We start from the raw sequence: 16,161 nt of genomic DNA on the forward strand, positions 1-16,161 counted from the left end.
GGAATGGCCCCACCCCAGAGGTCCTCCCTCTCCTGGCACAAACACAGACTGAGCCTTAGAGAGGGTGGGACTCGCCTGTGGCCACCGCTGTGGCAGAGCTGTCGCAAAATGTGGGCACACCGCTTCAGGCCGTCCTGACACCACACTTCATTTCTTATGTGGGAGAAGGAATCCGTAGTGTCTCTAGCCGAAACAGCTGGATAGAGAGCTACAGAATCTAGGAAGCACTCCCCGTCCTGGAACTCAGCGTTTTGACCAGTTGCCCGATGTATCTTAGTGGGAGAGCGTTCGTAACCATTTCCAAGTGCTCCCTTTCATCAGAACCAAATAATACATAAGCTCTGCTTGGCGAGCAACTCGATAAGACTATCTGAACACTTGACATGACTTGAAGGGGAGGTTCTTTTTAATGAGAAGTCCCTCGACACGTATTTATGTGATTCATAATTCAGTGATATCAGGACTGAAAGCACTCTTATTTTATCTTTTTTTAAAAATTATTTTAGAGAGGGCGGGGGCAAAGGGAGAAAGAGAATCCCAAGCAGGCTCCGTCAGTCTCACAGACCATGAGATCATGACCTGAGCCGAAATCGAGAGTCGGACGCTCAACTGACTGAGCCACCCAGGTGCCCCGTGGACTGACGGCGCTCTTTAAAATCCTCAAGTTCAACCCCCTCATGTTGTAGACGAGTATTTGAGTTCCAGAGAGGGTGTTTTCAAAGTCACATGGAGGGATGGCTTGTCAGAGCCGAGATGGCGGCTCAGGTGGGCCCGTCCCAGCCACACCTGGTCGCACCTCCTTGACCATTGTGCACCTTCCCCTTTACCTGAGAAAGGGATGAAGTAGCGAAAAGTTCTGTCCTTTTCCCTCTTTCTCCCAGTCCCTTTTGTCACATATGAATATGTGCTTGTCGCTGGGCTGTAGACGGGTTCTGTTAAAATTGTCTTCTGACCAGAGAAGAAAGGACGTGTTCCGACAAAGCAGAAGCGTCTCTGTGGTCCAAGGAGACCACAGAAGGCCAAGTTCAGCCGTAAATAAAGAGTCGGAAAGGGAAGGAATGGGAGGTGGAAGTAAATGGAAGCATTTTCCATTTGCTGGAGGGTTTGCATTATTCGGCACACACGGTGTCCACTTTTCCACTCTCAGGCAGGCACTTTACTCTGGGTCGCCCTCCCTCAGCATGTTTACTATACGGAAAATCGTTTAAATGCATTAAATTAATTATATCCGTGACTCAATTTCAATTGATGCAGTGCTCACACTCTCGTCTGGGAGCCAGGCCGGTGGTTCCTGGTTGGCAGGTTCAAGTGCAGACTTCTTCCTTGCATCCTAGACCAGGAATCTGGTCTTAGCTTGGAGCCCGGCTCTGTTTTATTTTCTTAGGAGTTCTCCTCCCAAGTGCCCTTCCCAGGGGACCCTGGAAAACGGAATTCCATGTCCCTACCTGTACACCGACAGCCTGGTGGGGGTCCTGCCTGCCTCTGAGTCCAAGTGCACTGATGTGATTTTTGGCCCTGTTTTTACCTCTTACCTTTCCATATGGCCTGCAAATCTCAGAATGCGTCCTCACATGGAAACCCCTCTTCTGCCTGAACAGAAACTTGGGCTGGAATGACTGTTTAAGGTATTGAAAGCCCAGAGCATTCTGAGAATCCCAGCTCAGCAGGTTTTGGTCTAGGAAAACATCCCTAACCTTCTACATGTATGAGACTCTTCCGAGGAGCTTCGTTAAAAATTCAGATTTCCCAGCCCCTCCTACAACTTCTGATCCAACGGCTTTGTGGGAGGGCCAAGGAATTCACATTATTAACAAGAAGTCCCAGTGATTGTCACATAGTAACCCTGAGAATTGCTTAGGGCTTTGGTGGATGTGCACACTCGTGTGTGCACATGTACGCATGTGCACGTGCACACATACACACACACACACACACATTTACTTTAAACCTGTCAGAGATGTATTTGCTCCTACATTTATTTACTCTGTTAGTGGCCCTTGGATCAGCTTCTGGGAGCTGGAAGCATAGAAAAGAATAATATATGGTCTGTCCCTCAAAAACTCCCTGCCCAGTGGGGGATATAGACAAGTAGATGAGTAAATTGCTGGTCACTTTCCAAGGCCTGCCCAAGGCCGTTGGAGGAAGGATTCCATTCTGCTTACGGCAGGGAAGACCAAGAAGCTTCCCTCAATCTTCCTGTAGTTCAGTAAGTGAAACTCCATGTGTGGACACTTGCAAGGCACCCGAGCTGTGCCCTTTCCCCCTGTGCCATGTGTTGGGTAGTGAGGACGCAATGCCAGCCTCCTCCATGCCCAGCATTGATGGTGATACGTCGTGACATAACAGACTCCTCTAATTAGGTTTTTCTACCAAAAATACACTAAGTTCATCAGCCAGCTTATATCCATAACCCTTCAAAACATGCTTGGGGGAGCGCCTGGGTGGCTCAGTCGGCTAAGCATCTGACTTCAGCTCAGGTCATGATCTCAGGATTTGTGGGTTTGAGCCCCACATCGGTCTCTGCGGTAGCAGTGCGGAGTGGAGCCTCTTTGGAATTTCTCTCTCCCTCTCTCTCTGCCCCTCCCCACTTTCACTTTCTCCCTCTCAAAATAAATAAACTTTAAGAAAGAAAAAACTCTGCTTAGTAACATGTGCAAAGTATTCAGGTAACAACCAAAGCCTAATTCTCTTTGGGCAATCACTTTTTAATTCTTTCTAGTTTCCAGTCTTTTAAAACAAGGGTGATATACCAGATCTCAAGTGGACAAATCATTTAGGCACATGACAATAAGATATGATGGCTCTAATGAGCGGTATACCCCCTTTAGTAAATGTTTCTTCTGATTTGTCTCTTAGAATGACACCATATTTACTGTGTAGTGCCTAGGATGGGGGCTAAGTTGATGTAACCTCATTAACTCTATTACGAAAACAGAATACATAAAACATTTTTCCCGGAAAGGGTTACTGAGGGCATGCACCCCAGGTTTGCATGGGGACTATGAGCCTTCCAAGACATTTGGACATGGAGAAATTGAAAGAAGCTCTGGGGGAAATATCTTTGACTTTGAGAAGAGGGCCCATTCTTTCTAAACTATTTACTGTGATTGCCTCCTCACTCCCCAGGGTGGACCTAATGTAGAAACGATCCAAAGTTCCTCCAAATAATGGCCCCATTCTTCATCCTCTGCCCAGCCTCTCTCAACCAGCTGCGGGTCTGGACATCACATCTGTCTGGAAGAGATGGGCAGCCTCAGGTTCAGGCATGCCACCTCTAATGGCTGTTATCTCTAATTGATCTCACCGAGGAGGTGATGAAGAACAGCAGATGGCGAGTTGCAGCACTTATTTGCTTTTGCCATTTGCTTTTGTTGCTGGTGAACAGGAATCCGGCCTTTGCTGGTATGTCCCTTAAACTTCAAGTCTTTGTGTTAAGCCTCAAATACTGCCACTGTGCTCCCCCTGGCGACATTCTACCTGGAAAGAGGGCATCATAGATTAGTTGGAATTCAGCGACTGCAGGTACTTGGAACAGGTAGTTAGGGGAAGCCAGTGAGATCCTCGTCCTGGGGAAGTGTGGGCTAAAGCCTGTTTATGTCACAGACACACACTGCAGCCTCACCCTACCGTGGGGCTGAGGTTGGGCAGCTGATTTTTCACCCAGATAGGAAACTTCACACCACACACACACACACACAAATTAGTTAAACATCATCTTGCTAGAATTGGCCCATCTCTCCCGCCGTCTGATCCTTTAGACTCCTGATTTTATTCTCTAAGACAGGTTAACCTACAGGCTTTGCACCAGCCACCCATTTGTGGTTTATATTTGGTATCGTCAGTTAAGGTTGTTGAATTTGAGTGAGTTAAGAAACAGAGCACGAGGAAATCCATCCGTAAGTAGAGAAAACTCTACCAGTCCAGGATCTGACCTCTTTGGGGACTGGTCATTCCACCAGTCATGACTCCGTCCCCTGGGCTATCCTGATGCTGCCTGTTTCTCAATTTTGTGCTCGAGGCTGTCGCTAGGACCTTGTCAGAAGCTCAGTAACACCCCAACTGTGATGTGTCTGCTGCACGTCCTAAAAAACAGGGCTCGTCCCAGTGACCCTGGCGTGCTAGCTGCCAAGGCCACTCGAGCTTTCCTTAAGGCCTCCCTCTCATGAGCCTTTCTTGGCTGTTTTCCAGGAGCAGCAGCCAACCCTTCCAGAACTTCCTCACACCCCACCTGTCTCCACCCCATCCCAGAGTCTGGAAGTTCCAGGAGAATTACGTTATACATAAACCTAACAGGCCCACCCCTGAAACTCACATAAAATGAACCATTGCCTGGGGGATGGCAGTGATGAACTACAACAGGAAATGCAAATGTGTAAAGTCAGACAAAGTCCGTTACTTAGCGCTGTGTGACCTCAGGGAAATTATTTACCTCTCTGTGCCTCAGTTTCCTCATCTATGGAAGAAAATACAACCTAGTTCATAGGGTTGATATGATAAGTAATGATGGCATTTAGCTCCCAAAACGGCATCATCCTTATTACTATTATTATTACTACTGATATCGCAATGGTGACTTTTCAAAGAACAAAGTTTATGCGGGTCTAATCAAGCAATATTCAGAATCAAGTCCAGCAAAACAACCATTCTATACCTACTCAGGGCCAGTCTGTTTCACATATACTATCTCACTTAATTATCTCAATAATTAACAAACCAATTAACTTCTTTAAGGTTATAGTGGTTTAATATTACCGCAGAGTGGAGTAAACTCTGTCTGTAAGCAGGAACACTTTCCTGCTTTCTACCTGCTGCCGTTCCCTCTGGGGAGTTGACACCTTAAAGCTGGAAAGCGTCGGCTCACAGACCCGTCTGTCCTTCCGTTCCTCCCTTTAGTCTGGCCCAAACTCCCGTGACCCTGGGAACTAGCACTCGGCATCACACACGAAAACTCCAGCACCTACCGTCCGAGTCCCAGCCAGATCTCCGGGGGTCTCTTTTAGGGCTTTGGTCAGGTCTGCCCGTCCCCCCCAGCCGTGCAGGTGTCCCTGCTGGTGGTTCACACCTTGGGCAATCGGAGCCTCCCAGCCTGCGGGTGCCTGGGACTCAGAGACCCCAGCCCAGTGGCCGGCAGCCACGCCTGGCTAGTGTGGTCTTAGGGCGCTAGTGCCATTCACGCCCCCGAGCTCCCCGCAGGAGTAGGCAGAGGCTGGCCCTCACCTGAAACCACCTAGCGTGGCCTCTTCTCTCTCCTCTCTCCCTCACAAGCTTCTCCTGAGCACATGGCTTCAAAAAATCACTTGCACACGATTCCCTGTCCTGGGCTCTGCTTCTGGGGCATACGAAGACACCCGTGCGTCCTCAGGGGAAATTGAAGCATTTTCCACAGGGAATTTTTACTGTAATCTAATTGTCATTCTCTGCATTAAGTTTAGCAGCCACCCTCCCCCATCGCCTCTCTCACACCCATTAGAGGGTTCTGGGCTCTTCTCCCTTGCACTCAGTTGCTTTGCTCCTCCCCCTGCCTGTTGCAGTTAGCCTGGGGAAGAGCTGTACTCCTCCTGTGATGAATTAGCCGCTCCCAAATTTGCAAGGAGCACAGCTTTTACATGCGCCTGGTCCCACACTTCCGCACCTAGCACTTTACACCCGGTGGGCGCTCTTAACCACTGCTAACCTTGCGTTCACTCTGTTGGATGGAATCCACACGTGATTGAGAAATTCAGTCACACTCTCCCCCTCTGCTGCCTTCCGGGCTTCTCGAAACTAAAAAGACTGTTTCTGCCCAATAAATAATCAGAAGTGACAGGAGAAGTATTAACAGAACCTATAGTCATTGTATCTGCTAATAGTGATCCCCAAGTCCTTGCTGTGATGGCTGGCATCACTGGTTCCCACAGGGTGGGGACATGTCCCTGCCATGCACTCTTGGGCCGGGGATGGGGGCTCCTGCTGCGTCCTTCCCGAGGCAGGAGAGAAANCACAGACCCGTCTGTCCTTCCGTTCCTCCCTTTAGTCTGGCCCAAACTCCCGTGACCCTGGGAACTAGCACTCGGCATCACACACGAAAACTCCAGCACCTACCGTCCGAGTCCCAGCCAGATCTCCGGGGGTCTCTTTTAGGGCTTTGGTCAGGTCTGCCCGTCCCCCCCAGCCGTGCAGGTGTCCGTGCTGGTGGTTCACACCTTGGGCAATCGGAGCCTCCCAGCCTGTGGGTGCCTGGGACTCACACCCCAGCCCAGTGGCCGGCAGCCACGCCTGGCTAGTGTGGTCTTAGGGCGCTAGTGCCATTCACGCCCCCGAGCTCCCCGCAGGAGTAGGCAGAGGCTGGCCCTCACCTGAAACCACCTAGCGTGGCCTCTTCTCTCTCCTCTCTCCCTCACAAGCTTCTCCTGAGCACATGGCTTCAAAAAATCACTTGCACACGATTCCCTGTCCTGGGCTCTGCTTCTGGGGCATACGAAGACACCCGTGCGTCCTCAGGGGAAATTGAAGCATTTTCCACAGGGAATTTTTACTGTAATCTAATTGTCATTCTCTGCATTAAGTTTAGCAGCCACCCTCCCCCATCGCCTCTCTCACACCCATTAGAGGGTTCTGGGCTCTTCTCCCTTGCACTCAGTTGCTTTGCTCCTCCCCCTGCCTGTTGCAGTTAGCCTGGGGAAGAGCTGTACTCCTCCTGTGATGAATTAGCCGCTCCCAAATTTGCAAGGAGCACAGCTTTTACATGCGCCTGGTCCCACACTTCCGCACCTAGCACTTTACACCCGGTGGGCGCTCTTAACCACTGCTAACCTTGCGTTCACTCTGTTGGATGGAATCCACACGTGATTGAGAAATTCAGTCACACTCTCCCCCTCTGCTGCCTTCCGGGCTTCTCGAAACTAAAAAGACTGTTTCTGCCCAATAAATAATCAGAAGTGACAGGAGAAGTATTAACAGAACCTATAGTCATTGTATCTGCTAATAGTGATCCCCAAGTCCTTGCTGTGATGGCTGGCATCACTGGTTCCCACAGGGTGGGGACATGTCCCTGCCATGCACTCTTGGGCCGGGGATGGGGGCTCCTGCTGCGTCCTTCCCGAGGCAGGAGAGAAACCCACCCTCTACCCCCCTCCCCAGTCTCTCCCATCAGCATCTCTCTGCGGCTCAAGTCCTAGGGCCCGAGGGGGAGGGCAGGTCACTGATGGTCAGGAGCATTTCCTCGAGGTAATTGCTTAGTAATCAACAACTACGATAATAATAATAACCAACGTGTGACTGCCCTGTGCACAGAGTACATTTATAGTCTCTATCTCCTTTGCTTCTCCATGCAATTACATTTATTAACATAATGCTAATAATAGCGATTAATTAATGAGCTCCTACGGCATTCCAGGCAGCATCCTAAGCGTTGTATACATGTTATTGATTGTGAGGCTCAAAAGAGCCACCGGGTAGGGGATGGGTAATCGCAAAGCCTCCTCGCAGGGAGCGGCATCAGGCTCTCGCATCTGTGTCCCATCTCTGCCCACGTGTCCCCTTGTCAGTGAGGCTTCCTCGACACCCTATTTGAAATCACAGCTCCCACCCCCTCATTCTGCATCTCAACAGTTACCCCCATTGGACGTGCCACCCCTAAGACTTAGAGCTGGGTGCCTGGGACGTGATAGGTGCCTGATAAATCTTTGTTTAATGAATGAAGGATTTAGATCATTAATGACATTGTCAGAGATTTTTTATTTTTTTTTTAATGTTTTATTTATTTCTAGGAGAGAGAGAGACAGTGTGAGCAGCGGAGGGTCAGAGAGAGAGGGAGTCACAGACTGAAACAGGCTCCAGGCTCTGAGCCGGCAGTCAGCACAGAGCCCGATGTGGGGCCCGAACCCACGAACCGCGAGATCATGACCTAAGCGAAAGTCGGACACTTAACCGACTAAGCCACCCAGGCGCCCCTGTCAGAGATTTTTTAAAAACAGGTTGAGCAAAGATCAATGATGCATCCTACACGTAGCAAGTGACAAGAGTTTGTTCAAAGCTGCCGACTCTGGCTGGCTCAGAAGTCTATGGTCTTCACCATTTAGGAGTTCCATTAATTCAACCAGCATTCCCAGTTCCTCCTATAAGCCAGAGCTGGGGCCAGACAGGAGGAGTAATATGGAAGGTTTGCTCCCAAGGAATTCACGGTCCAAACAACCTTGTGAGATGCGTGAAGGGGAGCAGGAATCATTCTATCCAGGTTAACAGTGGAGGATGTCATGGGCTCCCCTCTTGCGCTGGGTTATTCATGTGCCCCTCTGCCCCTTCCCAGTGGACGGAGAGCCCGAGAGCCCCTTGAGTGGGACTGGGGCCCAAAACTCTCTCTCTATATCCTGTATAATACAAGCTCTTAGTCCTTGAAACCTGTTTGCTGACTGAATGCATTAGGAAATTATAGCTCAGCGCGGCAAAGAGGCTCTACAGGGCCCCCACGGTGTTAACAGCGAGCCTAGCTCAGAACCACATCCTAGGTGCTCTGATTCTAAAGGCAGGTGTCTCCAAATCTTGTGTTCCTAGGCACCGCTCGGCTGTCCCCCCCTGTTTCTTTAAACACAATTACAAACGACTGCAGATAACGTACAGCACAGGAAAGAAACCTACTCCTTCTGCTGTCAGATAAATTTGAAAGATCAAAATAATGTGGTTTAGCAATTTGTTTCAATTGATGCCTAGCCTTCCAAAGCTTGCAGGTTTAACTTCCTCGAGTCAGGGAAAAAATAGCTGTTTCCTTATAAAAAAAGCAGCGTGGGGGAGTGCATCGTCTTATGAGAGCTTCAGCAGAAGCCCTGTGTACAGACGCTGTCCGGGTCTCGGTGAGAAACGGACGAAAGAAGGTGCCAGCGACAAGATAGTCATGGTGACAATTACTGTAATGATAAATGTCATGATAATAGGAATGGCTGTAATTTAGAACACTCCCTCTATGCTGGGTGCTATGCTAAGCTCTTAAATGCATTATCTCTTTCGCTACTTATAATGACTCTGGTTGTGGGTTGGATTGTGTCCCCCTAAAAATCCAGAGTTGAACTCCTCACCCAAAGCACCTCAAAATATGACCTTATTTGGAAATAGGGTCATTGCCGATGTAATTGGCTAAGATGAGCTCCTGCTGGAGTGGTGTGATCCCACATAACCAGCGTCCTTCTGCAAAGGGGAAAATGCGCATAGGGAGACACCGCATGCAGATGAAGGCAGAGAGCAGGTGATGCTTTGGCAGGCCCGGGACCGCCAGTGATCACCCGCCAGACACCAGCAGGAGGGAGAGCGAGGTACGGAACTGACTTTCCCCCACGGCCCCCGGAAGGAACCAGCCCTGCCGCTACCTTCATCTTGGGCTTTTAGCCTCCAGAACCGTGAGACATTCCGTTTTGATTCCTTAAGCCGCCCGGTCTGTGATATTTTGTTACGACCATCCTAGCAAGCTAATACAGCCCTAGCGAACGGAGACTGATGTTATGAGCATTTGGCAGGTGAGAAAGCGCAGGGGTGTTTACCCAAGGTTGGGCACAGGACTCAGGCCGGCTGATGTTCCACCCTCACCGTTAACATACAAGCTGTCCTCCGTTAGAGGGCAAAAGAGTCCCAGCCAGAGAAGGACAGAGCTGAAAGGAGCCAGTGAGGTCAGCAAGCTCGCCGCCCACCGTCCAGGCGGGGGAGAGCGCAGGGCTGAAGCCAGGGCCCTGGCCCCTCATCTCTAGGGACTGGCGCCCCTGCCGCCCAGCTTCTACACCCCCACCCCCATCCCAAGGGAGAAAGTTCTGCGCCTCTCAGTTTGGCCAGCCGGTCCTGGAAGCAGCTCCCGACATTTTTCTCCCTTCTTCCCTGACTGGGGGAGCGAGGGTATTTACAACCCCGGGTTCCTTCTTCTCACTCACGTATTTAAAAATAACATATACATTTCCTCTTCAGGTTACAAAAATAATACGTGATCAGAAAGAACATGTAAAAAGTACAGGCAAGCACTGAAAAGAAAATCAAAGTCACCCATAACTTGATTCAGACAGCCCCAGCGAAGCACCACACTTCACACTCAGCTGTGGCCTTTTTTTTTTTTTTTTTTTTTAATGCTCTTACAACGATTTGTTTTGGTCCCTCACGTTATAAAGCTTTTTCTGCGGCAATGGTTCTCCATCATTTTAGGCCCATCTTTCTTTTTTTTATTGTGATAAGATATACAGAGATTTACCATTGTAACCATCTGTAAGTTGCAGTGTTCGGTGGTATTAAGCACGTTTACATTATCGTACAATCATCACTGCCAGCAATCCTCAGAACTCCTCATCTTCCCGGACTGAAGCTCTGTACCTGTCAAACACTCCCTCCCCATTAGGCCCATCACTTTAAAGCTATTGTTTATTATGATAAAGCTGATTTACTTACTTATTATTTATATCAAAAATTATTTGTAAAGAATTGTAAGTAGTTTGCTAATATTAGGGAGAAATTTATAGAGTATTGGCAAGCTACTGCTAACCAAAAGCTATTAGCCTAGCAAAAGTCTCATACAGAAACTTAAAAAATGTACATTTTAGGGGCACCTGGGTGGCTCAGTCAGTTAAGCATCCAACTTCGACTCAAGTCATGATCTTACGGTTTGAGTGGAGTTCAAGCCCCGAGTCAGGTTCTGTGCTGACAGCTCAGAGACTGGAGCCTGCTTCAGATTCTGTGCCTCCCTCTCTCTCTGGCTCTGACTCGCTCTCTTCTCTCTCTCTCTCAAAAATAAATAAAGAAAAAGAATGTACATTTTAGGGGTGCCTGGGTGGCTAGCCAGTTAGATGTCCGACTCTTGGTTTCGGCTCAGATCATCATCTCATGGTTCATGAGATCGAGCCCCAAGTCAGGCTGCGCTGACAGCAAGGAGCCTGCTTACGATTCTCTCTCTCTCTCTCTCTCTCTCTCTCTNAAACAATACAGTTGACTATTAGTGCTACCCCCACTGTTGAGATAAATACTCCAGTAAAGGTGGACCCAGATCCCGTGTGAAAACCATATCTGAAGAGCCCCGTAACATACCACATGCATTTTTCCTCGCATGGGGCCAGACTACCCCTCGATGTGTGTCAAGGTATGTTAGCTTGTGCGCTTGCTAAGTAGGAGGGAAGTGTTCTGCCATCAGGGGAGGGCGGCTGACAGAAATTTCAGCTGACAAGACACACAGCTTTAAACACGGATGGATGCCAGCTCCTCCCATGTGCGCTCATGTGGCAGTGACTCACACACCCTTGGATGTGACCCTGTGTGAGGCCAGCCCTGTGTCAGGGGACAGAGGCAGCTGGGGAGACTCATTTCCTCACGGAATCGCAACACCCTCCCCACCCCTTTTCTTTCTCAATGGAATGGGAGCCTTCTAGATTTCTTCTTTAAACAGTAATTGGCAAATTACTCAGTTGCTAGGCCTGGTGTCTGGTCAGGGCACTGTAAACTGTAGAAGGGGGTGTGGGAAGGACAGGATTGGTGGGGGTCGGGGGCATGCATGCCCACCTTCGCCTTCCCCAGAGGCAATAGTGTGAAATGCCTGGGATTGCAGACTCTGGAGACAGACTTCCTAAGTTCCCATCTTGGCTCCACTTGCGAGTCAGGTAAACCTGGGCAAGAACTGAATCCCTTTGCACCTCAGTTTCCTTGTCTGTAAAATGGGGACAATGCCTTACATCGGGTTTCCTGTAAATAGGCTCCGAGAACCTACTGGGACCCTCAGTTGCCAGTATTCCCGGGAGCTGGGGGATGGTGCTTCAACCGTAAAGAGGAGAGCTGAGCGGAGCCTCCCCCTGCCCCCAGATTACCCTACAGGAAACAATGGGGCCTCCTGTACAGGGTTGTGGGGACGACAGAGGTTTATGCGTGCCGGGTGCTGGACACGATGGGTGCTAAGTTATCACGAGGATGCTGAGGAAGGGCGCATTTGGACTCCAGCTGCACACAGCCCTCTAGAGCCTACAACACCTGTGGTTAACTTCGTAGGAGGTACAGGGGTTGGTGGGTCCCAGTGTCGCTGCCCTGGCCGCATTCTTGCAGCTCTCACCATCTTTGGGAATTCCCATTTTCACATTCATGTGCACGCAAGCAAATGCACTCAGGTGGACTCACACATTCAGACACACACATATACACCCCTAAATATGTGATTTATGGGTGCTCGTTGTCCTCATGTATATAGCTAGTTATCAAGCTATCCCACTGGTTTTCAAACTTGTTTGTCAAAAGAGATCTTACGTATAAGCCCAATATCCTTGTCCCTCACTTAACATTTACATTAACATTAAAATTACATTTAACGTGGGGTGCCTGGATGGCTTAGTCGGTTGAGCGTCCGACTTTCGCTTAGGTCATGATCTCGCGGTTCGTGGGTTCGAGCCCCGCGTCGGGCTCTGTGCTGACTGCCAGTTCAGAGCCTGGAGCCTGTTTCAGAGTCTGTATCTCCCTCTCTCTCTGACCCTCCCCTGCTCGCTCACGCTGTCTCTCTCTCTCTCTCTTCTAGAAATAAATAAAACATTAAAAAAATTTTTTTAAAAAAATTACATTTAACGTTACTTTTTTTTCTTTTAAACTTGTTCCTTGGAAGACTCCCTCGTTAACCCTCCTTGCTGATGAAAAAATAAGTAAGCACATTTCTGCAGTAACAAAGATGAAGCAAAGCCTTGAACGGGGTAAGCCTTAGGTGGGCTCAGCCTGGTCAAGGCGCCCAGGCAGGGCCCAAGGATAGCAGCCCCGGTGGCAGCGCCCGTGACAGCGCCCTAGAGGTGGGGGAGGGACGGGCTTAGCTGGGACCCAGACCTACACTCTTTATTTTATGGCTGTGTTTGATTTTAATGCGCGCGATAAAAATATAACTAGCACTTGAGGTAGCAAGATAAGGTTTCTTTTTTAGCTCGAAGAGGCAGATATTTCGTCAAGAAAAGCACAGATGGTACGTGGAGGCTGCAGAAAGCACGGAGGTGATACACACATCATGGCGGCTCCTTCTTGCTGTCTCTGTGTCTTGAAAGGCACGTTGGTCGTCCTCTTCCAAGGTGAAGAAATTAATCATAAACGAGTGGGCAAGAAAGTAAGAGAGAGAGAGAGAAAGAGAGGGAAAGGGAGAGAAAGAGAGAGAAATCAACGGAACAGTGGTTATCTTGGGCAGCCTGTCTAGTTACCAAAGCAGCAAATAGTGCTGTATTTCCACACATGAGATTTCTGTGGTAGGATTAATGTTCTTTCTGTTTCATGCCCTTTCACCACATACTGTGTGCTTTTAGTAATAAAAATAAAATGGCGTTGGACCAGGGGGTGGGTGTCCATTAAACAGGCAAGAGCCCAGCTGCTTTGGCCAAGCTGCCTGCTGGTAGTGCCTGTTGAAACTTGTCTCCCTCCCTGGACCACAGGCAGCACAGTGTGGAAAGTCTTGCACTCACCCCCACTGTGTGCCATCACCTTGACTCCAAGTGGTTGGTTAGTTTTATGATGAGGCTTCTACTACCCACTCCTTGAGGGTGGGGTCTTTCTAAGATTCACCTCTGTGAATGTTCTCGTGGTCTGACCTATACTAGAGTCTCAGCTGATGGTCAGTGAACAAATACATCTGATATTTTTATCACCACCTGTCCCCCACCTCTTCAGCATCTCCTAAGGGCTTTATACATAGTGGATATACAGGAAAGACTAGTTAGCTGGTTGGTGGGGTGAGTGAATGGGTGGAGGGAGGGATAGGTGGGTAGACAGGTGAATGGGTGGATGGATGTGTGTGGGTAGGTGGATGATATCTGAATGGATGATGGAGAGAGACACAGGCATATGAAAGGATAGATAGATGGATGAATGGATGAGTATGTGGGTGGATGGATGGATAGGTGTGTGGGTAGGTGGATGGAAGGCTGGATAAGATGGATAGATGGCAGGTGGGTAGATGGGCAGGTCAGTGGTTAGACAAAGATGAATGAGTGGGTGAGTCGGTGGGATGATAGGTGGCTGCGAAGGAATGAGTGGGTGAACAGCAGGCCTAGAAGAGGTAATTGCAATTCCTATGTGTCTGCTTCATTCTAATCAAAGCACATTTTCTCTGGGAGGGGCTACAGAGGTTATGGCCCTAATGTCTTCACTCCTTTCCTGTACAAGTCCTGACCTCGAGAAAGTGTTGGCTGTGTTTTCTGATGTGAGACCCCATCTTGTCATCTGACTCATGGAAATACATGTTTCATTTCATGCCATTATTCTCCACTCACATTTCACCCTTTCAGGGATTGGGCCTCATTAAAAACTGTCCTCTACACAGTTCCTCTTTGAGGAAGTTCCTTGTTAGGGCATCTCTGCTGTGAAATATATCACACCAACTGATGTGAGTGCCAACCTGAATGCTAAAGACCGTTATTAGCAGATTTAGCCTAGAGATGTTTCAGACTTGTCAGTTCTGATGTTCATAGGATTATATTTTCAAACATCATCACACATCCTCTATGACAGACTTGATTACTGTGATGAACTAGTTTTCTGCCTTTAAGAAATGTTCCAGTTGCAAAAATGATTCTGAAAGCATTGGTTGAAAATGTGGAGCAAAACTGAAGTGACATCATTTCATTTGCGTGGCTCGTTTACCTTCCTGGGATGGGCAGCCCAGTGTGGCAGAAAGAGCACTGGACATGGAATCCACAGACTGCAGTTCCATGCTGTCCCCTACCTCTTAGCAGTGGTGACCTTGGGGAAGTCTCTAATCTTCGCATTCTCTTCTGCAAAATGAGACCTGTGACCAAGAGCCCCTTGCTGAGTGGCTCGGAAGGTGAATTAAGGAAGGTGCATTGCTAAGTGTAAGGTGCCGTGTATGATTGAGGGATCCCTAGCAGTAGAAGCAAGAAAGCCGTAACTCATCAATATTATTTTGTTTATTCATGCTTGGCTCCCAAGTCTTATTCAGGAACTCATACACAACGTTCCAGATAAATGAATTTTAATCCTCATCTTTCTCCTCTTCCCCATCCTGGTTAATCTGGAAGTGATGCAATTCATAACTCTCTTTGCTGTTAGCAACTCTGTGCAACCAATCATGTAGACTATTCTTCTTCAGATATTTTTTGGTGAGACGTTTCAAACACCTTTCGGAAGAGGGCACTTCAGGAGTTACAGTAATCTTGCTCTTGCTCCTTTCGATGGTTACAACCCCTCCATCAAGACTCTCAGCTTGGCCACTCAACTTGCAGTCTCTCTTGAAGAAACTGCTCAAAATTGGCAGCATCCGTGACCCCCTCATCTACGGGGTGGGTGCAGTCCAGGGTAAACTTCAGAACTTGCTCCTTTCTTTTTTGACTCCCTCCACCGCGAGCTTTTTCACGGGCGCCATCATGGGGACAGCATATATCACGTATTTATTATTTGTGTTTTGGCTTAAACAACAGGAGAAATCAGATGTTTATAGTGAAAAGATGAACTGTATGTCCAAGAACGAATAAAACACCCTTCTGGGCCATGGAATGATTATCAGTGATGGATCCACAGCATAAACACCTGGCACAACTGCAGGGAAGTGACTGTTTCCCTTTGCTCATTCATTTCTTTTATAAATATTTACTACCACCTACAGAACGAGAGATGTGGGGAGGGGAGATACAGTGCCAAGCAAGGCAAATTTGTTCCTCGTACCAGGGAAGAGACAGACACTGAACAGATATTCATCTGTATAACGGTTTGAATATAGATTGTGGAAAATGCTCTGAAAGAAAGCCATGGGGTGTGTTGAGAACTTATAACAGGGAGCCCTGATGGAGACTGAGGATCAGAAAGACTTTCCCAAGGAGATGACTTTGAGCGGAGGTTCAAGAATGAATAGGCGCCAGCTAGAGAGTTGGAAGGGCAGCCATTAAAAGTTATCGTTATAGAGCACTGATGACATAGAAGACTGTTCATAATATATTGTGTAGTGAAAAGGGGACAGATTACAAAGGTTTTTATGGTAAGGGCACCTGGGCGGCTTCGTCGGTTAAGCGTCCTATTCTTGGTTTCCGCTCAGGTCATGAGCTCACGGTTAATGAGTTCAAGCCCCACGTCAGGCTCTGTGCTGACAGGTCAGAGCCTGGAGCCTGCTTCGGACTCTGTGTGTGTCTCTCTCTCTGCCCCTCCCCCACTTGCACTCTGTCTCTCTCTCTCTCAAAAGTAATCATTTATATATATATATATATA

The 16,161-nt window shown here is 48.5% G+C and overlaps 1 protein-coding gene and 1 pseudogene across 1 annotated transcript in view; one reads left to right on the top strand and one right to left on the bottom strand.

The window, feature by feature from the left end:
• Positions 1 to 16,161, top strand: part of GABBR2 (gamma-aminobutyric acid type B receptor subunit 2) — a 351,725-nt gene that overhangs the window by 214,438 nt on the left and 121,126 nt on the right. The window lies entirely within an intron of this gene.
• LOC144224982 (large ribosomal subunit protein eL22 pseudogene) lies at positions 14,936 to 15,325 on the bottom strand (annotated as a pseudogene).

This window comes from Crocuta crocuta, unplaced genomic scaffold (assembly GCF_008692635.1).
Source record: "Crocuta crocuta isolate KB4526 unplaced genomic scaffold, BGI_CrCroc_1.0 scaffold431, whole genome shotgun sequence".
Taxonomy (NCBI): Eukaryota; Metazoa; Chordata; class Mammalia; order Carnivora; family Hyaenidae; genus Crocuta; species Crocuta crocuta.